Consider the following 13,700-nt stretch of genomic DNA (forward strand, 5'->3'; position numbering starts at 1 on the left):
CCTCCCCCCACCCCAAACTATCAAGCCCTTTAAAGCAATGTCTACTATTTTTCCAACATCATTTAAGTTTCTAAAGTATTTTTGTTTTCTTTCTTAAGCAAACCATCTACCATATGTTCCACCCTGAAAGGAGCAATTGTTGACTGATAATTAAGACACTGAGGTTCAAGCTCGGGATCCCTGCGCATTATCTCTTCCTGCCCCTCTTTTCAATGCTGCTTTGCAACTCTGCTTTTCTAACTTCCTTCTCTGGGAAGAAATGAAAGAGCACTAAATGACCTCTTCACAACTCTCCTGCACGTTCTTTTCACTGATTTCTTGTCAACACCCGATAGTAATTGTGGCTTGATGCTGCGCCGCTCTCCTCATCTGTTGCTTGGGATGGGGTGGGGGGGCTCCAGCAACTTGAATAGCAAAAACCGGTTTAGATGTTTCATATTGGTGGAGTTAAGTTCTTTCTCCCCAACAACCCACCAAGGTAAAAATTATGTTTGCAAACGTCTGCATTTGTCTGCTGCCAATTATCATAAGGATTTGGATCAGCCCCAAAGCCTTATGGATATACAGCAACTGACAAAATGTTGGCTTGTCCTTCAGTAATATGCTAAATTGGTTTAGGGAGATGTGGAAATTAGCTAGCTGAAGTATAAGCCATGGAAATGGTCTCTCGGGGAAAAAAGCAGAATTTCATAGACTAGGTAAAAGGTAAAGGCTCCCCTCTCACATATGTGCTTGTTGTTCCCGACTCTAGGAGGCGGTGCTCATTTCCGTTTCAAAGCCGAAGAACCAGCGCTGTCCAAAGATGTCTCCGTGGTCATGTGGCCAGCATGACTAAAGACCAAAGGCGCAAAGAACGCTGTTACCTTCCCACCAAAGTTGTTTCCTATTTTTCTACTTGCATTTTTACATGCTTTAGAACTGCTAGGTTGGCAGAAGCTGGGACAAGTAACAGGAGCTCACTCTGTTACACGGCGCTAGGGATTCAAACCACAGACCTTTCTGATCGACAAGCTCAGCATCTTAGCCACTGAGCCACCGCATCCCTTTTTTCATAGACTAGAGCTTCCATTAAATATTTAGAAGGTACTGGAGAATGTCAGTATAGACTTGAGATCTCCATGACGTCTAAATTGTGGATTGTTTATGCACCCTTGTTCCTCAACTCTTTGGGTATATCTAAATTGTGCTGAGCTGCTCCTATGGCCATCATGCATTATATTTGATCAGTACTGCAGAAGTAATGCAATTTGACTGAAGGAAGAACTAAGGGGAGACATGATAGCAGTGTTCCAGTATTTGAGGGGCTGCCACAAAGAAGAGGGGAGTCAACCTATCTTCCAAAGCACTATAAGGCAAGTCAAGAAGCAATGGATGGAGACTAATCAAGGAGAGAAGCATATCTGGAATTAAGGAGAAATTTCCTAACAGTGAGAACAATAAACCAATTGCTGGACTTACATGAAGACAAAATCACTTCACATGAATGTCTATGGAGATTCTCAGCCATGGAAGTCATGGCTGTCTCAAAGGTGCTTTTTCAAGAGGCAACTGGACTTTCTGGTTTTTCCTCTGAAGATGTTTCATTCTCATCCAAGAAGGTTCTTCAGCTTCAATCAAGAGCTGAAGAAGCTTCTTGGTGGGAAAAGCCCACTCCTGGATCATGTCAGGAACTTACAGAAATATCCTATCTCCAATTTACCAGGTCTTAAGGAGGACAGTTGCATCATCTCCCCAACAGACAAATCCCTAATAAAATTGGGGAGAGGGTTTACAACAGGGACACGTATGAACGTTTCTCCTCAGTTACCAGCACCCTGTTGCTCTAGTGCAGGGATGTCAAACTCAAGGCCCAGGGGCTAGATCCAGCCCACCGGGTGCTTAGATCTGGCCCACGAAGCAGCCCTGGAAACAGCGAAAGACTGGCCCATGGTGCCTCTGCCAGCAAAAATGGGCTCCCGAGCTCCGTTTTCAGCTGGGACAACCTCCTGCAACTCTCTGCCAGATAAACAGAGGCTGTCCCAGCGGAAAATGGAGCTCAGGAGCCCATTTTCGCTGGCAGAGCACTCGGGCCGCCCCAGGCACTATGATGACATGAGTGATGAGCTGGCCATGCTCAGCCTGACCATGGTCACTGTGGCCCCCTGAGGTCAAACACACCCCTGATGTGGCCCTCAATGAAATTGAGTTTGACACCCCTGCTCTAGTGGCTGATGATCTTACTGTTAAGTGAATTGCATGAGTCCCCTCCCCGTGTGAAAGTGTGGAGGTTCTAAATACATGCAACATCCTTTCCCCGGTCCAGGTTGCTCAATTTCTTTCCTATTAAAGAGGAGAAGCAGCCAAGAGATTCCGAAACTGCAGCAATAGAGTCTTGGGAAAGAAGCTGATGGAACGGATGGCCTGAAGTTGGTTAACTGTGAGCAAGCAGTGCCCTCTGCTGACCAGATTTGGATAAACTTCTGCCTTCCCTTGCTAACAAATGCTTTAATGCGATTAATCCAGAAAAGTGGGAAGTCCCCTCCGCCAGTTTCTCTCACAGAATCCTAAGGCTAGAAGGGACCTCAGAAGTCTTCTAGTCCAACCACCTGCTTAAGGCAGGAGACTCATTGTCAGGGTTCCAAATAGCATCCAAAATTAAATCAGAGTCCGAGGCAAAGCATTCCTCAAAGTTCCAATTTATTAAGAGAGCCATGTTGGCACATCTGGGAAAACCCAAATCTGAAAGCTTCCTGGTTTTCCCCACCCAGTTGAAAGTTCAAGATCTTTCCCCCACACCCATAAGTCCATCACATGGTCCAATCTTCCACTGCCATGCTGGCAGTTCCACCCATCCAGTTCCGCTCAGGTGCAGAGGTGCAAAGACAAAGGATGACCTTGGCTTTATAGAAAGAATTTTGTTATGGCTACCTAGCATCTCACTCCATACAATTCCCCCTCCCATTTTCCCACAATAGATAGGGGAAGCTAATGGTTTTTATTCTCTGCTTGTTGAGCCCTTGAAGGAGATGAAGGAAAGCAGAAATATTTCAGGGTGATCGAAAATGTCAATGTGGCAGCCAACACTCTTATGACCAAAGTCCTGCCTCTTTTAAGATATGCCACACACACCTGTGGGGAGGTCAACTGAATAGTTGTGGCAGCCATCTTTTAACTCTTTTAATCCAGACATCCATAGAGGATTCTCCTGAATGCAAGAAAATAGATTCCTTCTTTCAGGAATTTAAATTGTGGGGCCAAACACAAAATATGCCTCTCCCTCCCACGCACATGATTTGTTTTGGTGTATATGTGCTGTTGGAAGACATGTCCATCTGGTTCAGTTCCAAGTGGGAAGAAAAACATTGGAAACATGGAGGCTGATTGGAAAGATGGTTTATTGATGGACAGGACCACATGGGTTTGAGGTCCTGGGCAGCTGACCACATGGAGTGGAGATTGTGTGTTAAAGTCTTGGGTTTTGAACTTGAACTTCCTATTCCTGTGCAAGAATATGTATTCTATTGGTTGCTATAGTCAGACTCCCATGTGCCATGTGCGGTTAGTTTGTCTGAATCAAGTTTGAAGCCTTTTGGATGATGTAATGAGGATGCTTGTGTCCTGAAAGGATGTTGGGCCATTCCCATCATGTCTTAATGGCTTTACTGGTTTGGATCTTGAATGAGGGCTGATCCTACCATTCTACCTAATACTGCCTTTGTTCAAAATATCCTTTCTTGTATGGATTACCAAATCTGCATTTCTAAAAGCTGACCCAGTGGTGGGTTGCTCCTGGTTCGGCCCGGTTCGGCCGAACCAATAATAGCGGCGGCAGGAGTGCGCTTGAACTGGTAGTAAAAATATTTGCAACCCACCACTAAGCTGGCCTCAGGGTTAGTATCTGCTTGGGGCCAGGGATCTGTGGCTCTGAGTTTCTGTCTTTAGAAACATGTTTCTCCATTTCTCATCCAGGGAAATATAATGTTCTACCTTTTTAATATTTCCCAAAATACTTTATTCTTCTAGGAGTGGCGGATGCTAACTTTCTACAGTACAATACATGAATTCTGCAGAGGGAAGGTCCAATGTCACTATGCATGTTGCAACATCATTGTGCAAATTATGTAAATTACATACTTTATGTAATAATGCCACAGTTGTAAAAATGTCATCATGGCTTTACCAGAAAGTTGGGTAATTGGATACAAAGTTAGATCCATGGATATGGTGACCTTTTTTTTAAAAAAAAACCCATAATAATATAGTAGTATATCAAATCTAAGGTATTAAACAACTATCAACATTGTATGGGAAAGTCTGAAACAATTATTAAATTAAAGGGAACACCGGGTGACTTTTGCAAGCAATGGCAACTTTTTGGCCATAAAAATTTGACAGCCCTTTTGGAAATGGCTTTGATCTCAAAGTGATGACTTCCTGTTCAGAAGAACAATTAAGATTTCTAAGAATGGGTGTTATGTGCCCCCAGGGTGCTTAGATCTGGCCCATGGGGTCACACTGGAAATAGCGAAGGACCAGCCTGCAGTGTTTCTGCCAGTGAAAATGGAGCTTGGGAGGGCCGTGCGACAGTCTCCTGCATGCCCTTTGCAAGAGTTCCATTTTGGCTGGCAGAGGGCTGCAGGAGGATCCCCCGAGCCCCGTCTGGGTAACAACAGGTGCTCCCGGCATGAGTGACATCAAGCTGGCCACGCCCATCCTGCCCTCCCCTGCCCACCCCCTGCCAAGGTCAAACCCAACCCTGATGAAATCCAGTATGACACCCCTGGTATAGCAGATATTCCAGCAGTACATGAGGAAGTGATGCATCCATGATGTCAGAGCAAGTACAGCAGGGGTGTGTTGCTTTTGGCATTACTGCTGGTTCGGTGCACGCAAAACCGAAAATCAAGATGGCGGCACCATATGAGAACTGGTTTGGGGGGGGGGGCGTGGCAGGCCTGGGGCACTGCCGGTTCCAGCTCCCCAGGCCACCAAACCACTACCGGTTCGGTCGAACTGGTCTGAGCTGATAGAAACCCACCACTGAAGTACAGATACAGTTTTCATAGTGGTGGATCTGCCACTTGTTTCCCTGACTGTCCAATTCAGACCAAAGTGAAAAGTCTTCTACATGAAATGTTTAAATATTTTAGAAGTTTCCAGGAATTGACCAATTCTTGAGCTAAATGCAATTTCCCCTTCTATATTGTAATTTTCACTTTAAGAATAATGCATCATTATTATGCTGTGGTCTACTCTGTTATGAGTAGCTCTACTGCCACCTGGTGGCATATCAGCTTATAAATGCAATCATGATTTTCGCAAGACCTTAGAAAAAACAACGGTGGTAAATTATGATCCTTTCTGCAGAGCAGGAGGGGTCCAACCTTGGGAACTTTAAGACTTGTGGATTTCAACTCCCAGAATTCCCCAGACAGCATGTGGTGGGGAACTCTGGGAGTTGAAGTCCACAATTCTTAAAAGTTCCCAAGGTTGGAGACCCCTGCTCTCTACAGCATCCAAATAAACGAGGTCTGAGAATGCAACCACGACTCCGAGCTGTAATTTTTAGAATCAGGATAATACCTGCTTGTTTGTTAAATAAGATTGATGAATAGATCAATAGAGTACTAATGTTATTCACTGTTACAACAGAAAAAACTGTTGTTCTGGAGCGCACCCGAACCAGTAGTAAAAAAAGTGGCAACCCACCACTGGTCTTACTAAGTCTTTATAGAGTGGTATTAATACCGCACTTGATCTTGATTGTATCTCTCTGTTAACATTATTTGTATCCCTGTTATTATTTGCAAATCTTCAAATCATATCTTACGTGCCTGCTACTCTTGGTTTCCTCTTTCAGGATGGGTGGATAAAGTCTGGAATTATCAGCTTGTAGAGATAATATGGGGGGGGGGGATGGAAAACCATTTTCAGACACCAAAGATTTGTCACACAAACTCAAGAATTTAAGTCCAAAATGCCAAATTTGTAAAAGAACATCTAGGATGGTGATGGTGAACATGTGGCACGCATGCCACAGGGGGCACGCAGAGCCCACTCTGCAGGCACGCCAGCCGTCACCCCAGCCTAGATCCACCGCACCTCCCGCCAGCCAGAGTGCATGGGTGGGGTGCTCACATTGCATTTTGGGGGTTCACATGTGCTGTTCCCCCCCCATGCCCCATTTTGGGCCTGGAAGGTCTCCTGCACCAATCTGGAAGCCCAAATGGGGAGTTGGGGGAGAACATATGCACTCCCCTGTGCCCTATTTTGGACCTGGAAGACCTCCTGCACCAACCTGGAAGCCAAAAATGGGTGAGGGGAGGCGGGATGCATAGGATAACATGGATAGATTGGAAAAAAAAAACCTTCCTATTTCCCATCTAGTTTGGGATAATTAATGGCATCCCTGCAAAGACATTTTCGAGCAAGACATTTTCAACATTAAGCTACTTTGCATTATCACCCAGGATCAGATTTTGATTCTAAAGAAGCTGCTCCAGTTGAACCTGTGGGAGGTGAGCTCAGGTGACATCAAGCTAGGAACCTCATGAAGCTGTGTAGGAAGTTAGTACCCATCCCTCTCCTAGAAGAATGAAATATCCTGGCTGGGAAATATTGAAAAGGCAGAATATGACATTTCCCTGGATCAGAATTGGAGAAACATGTTTTAAGGCAGGAAATGGACTCACTCTTAATAGCCCCCACCTTTGTCAATGGGCCGTTAAAAGGCCTGAGTCAGTCTATTCTACATAACAATGATCTCCTCCATTCAGCTCCAGGGTGATGGGATTAAGGCATGATAGTATTAGCCCTTTACCCATCTCACCACAGGACACCTGGGAAGAAGCAATGCTCAACCAAACTTATATTCAAAGCACAGCCTAGAGAGTTGCCCCTGCATGGCCCTATGGGAGTCTGACAACCAATCAGAATAAAAGCTCAAGATCAAAGGCCAGAGAGGGCATAAAACCAGGGACTTTCAGCATCTTGTTCTCTTTTTCTTCTTCACCCAACATCTGGAAGCATGTGATCCACTTTTTCTGTTCAGGAGCTCAAGGCATGTGATTCTGTCCACCATTAAACCATCTTTCCAAGCAGCCTCCATATTTCCGGTGTCTTTTCCCCCCACTTGGAACTGAACCCAGAAGGACATTTCTTCCAACAGCTGCTCACACACAACACCCTCACAACCGCTGAAGAGTGGATGATGAGACCACCTCCAAGCCCTCCGACTCTGCTAGTAGAGGGAAGAGCAGAATAAAGACGCTGAATGAGGCTCCTTCCCAGGCAAGGGAGGAACTAACTTAATTAAAGTTAGCTGATTGCAACCTGATTTAAGAGGTAGCCCTGAGCCCTGTTTCTCTTTTGGAAATAATCCTGTTCTGAGTGGTTCCTCTAAATTGGCTAACCTGATTTGGTGCTCCAAATCTCAGACTGAATTTTGGTTTCTCATCTGAAACGACCCAGGCAAGCTTTTATTCCAGAGACCGTTTTGATTTTGATGTATGTTCCTTTCCTCGTTATCTGCTTGGCCTTGAGTAAATTGCTGCTCTAATCTAGCAACTGTCTGTGAGTTGATACCGGAAAACAGGACTGCTTGTTCCATAGGCAGACTGAGAAAAGAGTGAAACTACAATGGAGCAACTTCCAGATGAATATACTCCGCCAAGCCAGCAAATGGATCCATCTGCTACTCGGAAGCAGGAGCTATTAAACCAGCCAAATACTGAAGATCATATTCCTCCTCCTCCTCCTCCTCCTCCTCCTCGCAGGAGAAGCTCAGTGATCAACCCAGACAAATCTGATAAATTGCTGGACCATTTTCCAACGTACCTGGTGGGGTCCAAATTCCAGCTGAGTGTATGGCCTAAAAACCTCCCAAATGAATTCTAATCAACTTATTGATTGAGCCGAGGTGGCGCAGTGGTTAGAGTGCAATACTGCAGGCTACTTCAGCTGACTACTAGCTCGGCAATTCAAATCTCACCAGGCCGAAGGTTGACTCAGCCTTCCATCCCTCTGAGGTGGGTAAAATGAGGACCCAGCGCATTGGGGACAACAGGCTCTCTTAAACTGCTTAGAGAGGGCTGTAAAAGCACTATGAAACAGTATGTCTAAGTACTATAGTGCTATTGTCTAGAGCAGTGGTTCCCAACTTGGGGTGCATGAGTAAAGTTAGAATTATATGTCACAGGGGGGAGGCATCAGAATTTTAGAGATGCTTATGTGGGGCTTGGCCAAAAAAAGGTTGGGAACCACTAGTCTAGCGCTAGAGCTGCTAAATGGGCTATTCCTTTTTACCTACCCTCTGGTAGGTAACTGATGGTTTTAGCCAGCAATTGTAGGTGATGTACATGGATCCAGTGAAAGCACTTGAGTACCAACAAGCACATTCCCGAATTGAAGCAAGAGTGTGGCCCATCTGCACCGTCAAGTTATTGGCCCAAGACTTGGAGTGGAATGTTGCAGCTTTGATGGACCCGTTTCAGAAGAATCTGTCCAAAAAAATGTCTTGTAATTTAGCTCTAAATGTCCAGGAACCTTTCAAGAATTAATGCACCTCTGCCTATAAGATGGACATCTACGGCAAGAAAGGGTCTGGATTCAAGCTTCTAAAAGATCTTTCTGGCCATTCCTGCATCTGAAGAACCCATGTAAGTAGGCAAGACTCAACCCAGTTCATTCCAGAAGACTTAGACCCTGGGGGGAAGGGGTTATATTGTGGGGACCAGTGTCATATGGCTTCCACATGTCCCGTAAGGCACCATCAGCAAATTAGATGGTTGTGAAATGTGAATCTGAGATACAATATTTGTTTAGATTGCAAACCAGGATTATATCAAGTTAGTTGTTTCCACTGAGTGAATATCTTTGTTCTCTTCTTGATAAAAATATTGAACAGGAAAGCAAGACAGAAAAAAATCTAGACTATTCTCTTCCTGCATTTATTCAAGTCATGCAAAATATTATTGCATGCTTCCCTATACATTTTCTGTTTTTGTCAATCCTGAGAAATCTTAAATCCTCCATAGAGTTATCCATAAGGAGAGATAATCTATGTCAATCAGCTGGTATAATATTTCACGTTTGGAGCTACACTTCAATTTTTGAATGCTGTAAAATCTTGGATTTAATATTTGGTCTTTTTTTGAACCATATGTAGTTCCTCTCCTGTTTATGCCAAACGTGCTGTAACTTGTTTTCAATGTGTATTGGGATCATTTGGAAAAGAAAGTTAAGTCTTGGTAAACTATTCATATTGATGGTTATAGTGCTTCCTAACCAAGATAAGTTTCATTTGTTTCCACCTGTGAAGGGATATGCTATACCCAATTTATTTTTAAGAAATCATTTTTGTTCAGTAAGTACTTAGTATTTCATCTGTTTTGCAATAATGTTAAACCACGATGCAGAATTTTGTTCCTTTGTTAATTTCATATTTTTTTCAGTTTTATCTTCATTGATCTAATAACCTGATACAAATCCATATTTATGTATATATTCCAATAGCAATAGTCAGTCCTCCAGCTGAGTAATTGTGAATACTATATAATTGGCATATAGTTTTCATCAGCAATGGGTTTCACTGACCTTCCCTATTGGTTTGCAAAAATGAGCACACGCACCGCGTCTGCACATCCACACTGCATTCTGCGCATGCAGAATTCTCGTGCGTGATGTCGGGGCGGGGGGGCAGAACCTCCACAGCGGCTGCTACCAGTTCATTAGAACTGGAGAGAACGGGCTGAATATCACCTCTGGTTTCCATGTATGTTCTTAGATAGTTAGTTTAATTCATGGTATTCTATTTTCTTAATGTAGTTTTGAGGCCAATAAGTTCTAAATTATTAATATCTACTAAAACTATGAGGAAAAAATGACCACCTTTTCTGTTCAATATGACTCATGGTTTGTCAATTGCTGATAAATACATTTGCATGTTATTTTATTTGACTTAAGAGCTGTAGTGTCTGTTCCATGCTTGCTTTTGGCTTGATCGGAAGACATTTCTGTTCTGTAAAGTATTATGAATGTTAATAAAACAACTGCCATGACTTATTTTTAGAACATTTTCTGCTCTGAATTTTAGAACAGGGATCATCCCCCCCCCCCCAATTATGATCAATATCATGCCTGATTTATCATGAGCCTAGTTGGATTTTAATCCTTGGTGTAGAGTTTAGTCCTCTTCATTGTTGCTTGGTTTGATAATGCCAATTCCATGTTGGAGAGGCTAACGTGAATTAAATTATCTTACAGAATACATCATTAAAAGGATCCAGAATTTGCTAGGGATTGGGAAGGGGGAAAGATTTGCTGAGCTCAAAATAATTTTTTATTTCCGTTTGCATCACTACTTCTAGTGTTTGCCTCAACTTCCCCCTATTCTAAATTGCAGTACCTTCAATTTAATTATAAACTACACAGTTCACTCTTTACTTCAGTGGTGAAATATTCTAGGAGCTAAACTTAATGTATGCTCTTGTTTCTCTGTCTTAACTAAGATGTGTTCAAAAACAACTGACAAAGGCTTCTTGAGACCAAAGCAAAATGACAACAGGCTGTTTGAAGAGCTTTGACTTTTTAGGAATAGCAATAGCAATAGCAGTTAGACTTATATACCGCTTCATAGGGCTTTCAGCCCTCTCTAAGCGGTTTACAGAGTCAGCATATTCCCCCCAACAATCCGGGTCCTCGGAAGGATGGAAGGCTGAGTCAACCTTGAGCCGGTGAGATTTGAACAGCCAAACTGCTGAACTGCAGTCAGCTGAAGTAGCCAGCAGTGTTGCACTCTAACCACTGCGCCACCTCGGCTTTCTAGATACTTGTTTCTAAACGTTTCTGGGTCTTGGTAGCCACCGCCCAATTTACCTGGAATTCTCTGGAAAAGTGACAATTTGAAGTTGTATGAACTTCAATTCCTAAAATTCCCTAGCTAGCATGCTGGCTTGAGAATTTTGGGAGTTAAATGTCCTTAGATCATAAAGTGGACAAGGTTTGATATCCTGCACAGTGAGTAAGGAAAGGATGAAGTACTTGTAGTATGAAATATGGAATGTCTGCATTTCCTGGGGTTTTTTTTTTTTGGGGGGGGGGGGGTATTGTTAGGTTTTCAGACTAATACGCTTGGTTACAGCAAGGGACCAAAGGAGGAACTTGAGAAACTTACAGAAGAAAAAAAAGATTGAGTATACAGATGCTGAGGAGGTGGGCAGAAATTCTGAGAGTTGAGAAACACTACTCTGGTAGATCAGGAGTTTAGAAAAAACCTCCTTGTTCTTTTAGCTCCTTCAATTACAGCCTATTCTGCTTTGCGTGAAGGCAGATGATGGAGAGTGGGATGGGACAATTTTCTCTGACTCTTGGAAACCTTAATGTACTAAAAAAAAACAACTATCTCTTAAAAGGAAAAGAGCGTGTTTGTACTCGAGTCCTGGTTCATACCCAGGCGTTTTTTTTTTAAATGGGGGAAATCTCCAAAAATTTGAGGACTCTTGGCGGGGAAAGGAAAGGAGAGGGTAGTTATCTCCTAAAGCAGGTAACAGGCACCTTAGTTCTGGTACATGAAAGAAATCTTTTACAAATGTGACATAAAATGTGCCATACCAATGCAAACTCTTATCATAAGATGGAGAGCAAAAAAAAAAAAGCACTAATTGTTTACTTTTCTCGTCACCAACATTTTGAATAAAAATATGTATACTTGGGACAGATGATTAGCTTATATTTAAAAAGGTTTTATTATGGACAATTGCATAAAAACCTGTCAGAGGAAATGGGGCGTTGGTTCTTACCTGATACGCCCCTTCTCTGGGAAGGTGGAGACAGCGGTCATGCATGGGTTAACTCAGTCAGTAACCAATAGAACTGAGTCTACCAAAGTGATGTCATCGCCTCTGAGGAGCATGCTCCTGCTTTTTCTTGACGAAGGAGATAAGTAGACTGCTGTGTGGTGAACAATCGCTTTCCTTCCTGTGACTATACAACATGCTCCCAGATCACCCCTGTGAAGTAGGCCAGGACCCCAAGGGTGGGGATGACCGCTGTCTCCACCTGCCCAGAGAAGGGGCATATCGGGTAAGAACCAACGCCCCATTCTCCAAAGTTGGTGGAGACAGCGGTCATGCATGGGACATACCAAAGCTGGCGTGTCCCCGAGAGGGCATGAGACTGGCCTAGGAGCTGGAAGAAGGAAGAACCTGTTGGAGGACTCGCCGTCCAAAAGCTGCATCCGCCGATGCATACCGCTCCACCTTGTAATGTCGTATAAATGATTTAGGAGTAGACCAGGTAGCTGCCTTGCAGATCTCTTCCACCAAGGCCTGCCGCGCCCATGCTGCTGATGTAGCTGCGCCGCACGTGGAATGAGCCGTAATATTGGGTGGGGGAGTGAAATAATGTGTGATGTAAGTTTGAGCAATGGCAGACCTGATCCATCGGCCAATCATGGACGGAGATGCTTTCAGCCCTTTGTTGGTAGGGTGGAAAGATACGAAGAGGGCTTCGTTGCGTCTGAAGGCTGCTGTCTTGGCGATGTAGACCTTAAGAGCATGCCGGACGTCTAGCTTGTGCCATTTTGCGCTCCAGACTGTGAGATGGAGCCGGACAGAAATTTGGCAGAGCGAGATCCAGAGCACGATGGAATGCTGAATTCACTTTCGGAACAAAGATGAGGTCGATGCGAAGGACCACGCGGTCTGGGTGGAACACACACAAGTCCGTCCAGATGGAAAGCGCCGCCAGCTCTGATGTTATGGCCACCAGAAAGGCAGTTTTGAGCGTGAGATGGTGCAACGAGGCCGCCCTGAGAGGCTCGAAGGGTGGGTCAGTGAGAAAATCGAGGAGTTTGGTCAAATCTCAGGAGGGGAATCGGTGTATGACAGGAGGGCAGAGATTGGTTGCCTTTAAGGAACCTGCAGACGTGAGGGTGCAAGGAGAGGGGTTCATCTCGGTGAAGTAAGAGAACTGAGGAGAGAGCCGACACATGCCGCCGCAGGGTGTTCAGGGATAGCTCCTTATCAAGTCCCTGTTGCAAAAAGTCCAGAAGTTGGGACATTGAATCCTTCAGAGGATTCTCCCCTCGAGCTAGGCACCAAGCCACTAAGGTCTGCCACGTAGATTCGTAGATCCTGTTAGTGGCTGGGTGGCGGGAGGCCTGAATAGTAAGGATTACTGTCTCGGAAAGGTTATCCGCCCTCAAGACCGCCCGCTCAGCCTCCTAGCAGGTAGGCGTAGCCAGCGGAGGTCAGGGGAGTGAATGGAGCCCTAATGAAAGAGGGACTGAATCATTGGTAGAAGCCACTGAGGTTCCACAGAAAGATTGACCAGGTCTGCGTACCATGGTCGGCGTGACCAATGGGGGACAATTAGAATGATCTCGGCCTCTTCCTCTTTTCAAAAGAACAGAAACATTTTATGCCAGGAAACCCACTCATAGTGAAAAATTATTATTTTTATTTTACAAAACCATATTTCTTTATTTTTCATGTAAATAATATAATTTTTAGTGGCACATCTGTACACCCCTGAATTTTGTTTAGAAATAGAAGACAAAAACATTAATTAGGGATATCAAATATATGAAACTCCATTCAGTTAAAAACAATTTTAAAAATTGGCATCAAAATAAGCAGCTTTTAGTTAACTGATCAAACAGTGGATTAGATCAGGAACGTACAAAAGACACAGCAAAGGCCCCTAAAATTCCCAGTTATCTG

This window comes from Thamnophis elegans, chromosome 15, assembly GCF_009769535.1.
Source record: "Thamnophis elegans isolate rThaEle1 chromosome 15, rThaEle1.pri, whole genome shotgun sequence".
In the NCBI taxonomy this organism is placed as follows: Eukaryota; Metazoa; Chordata; class Lepidosauria; order Squamata; family Colubridae; genus Thamnophis; species Thamnophis elegans.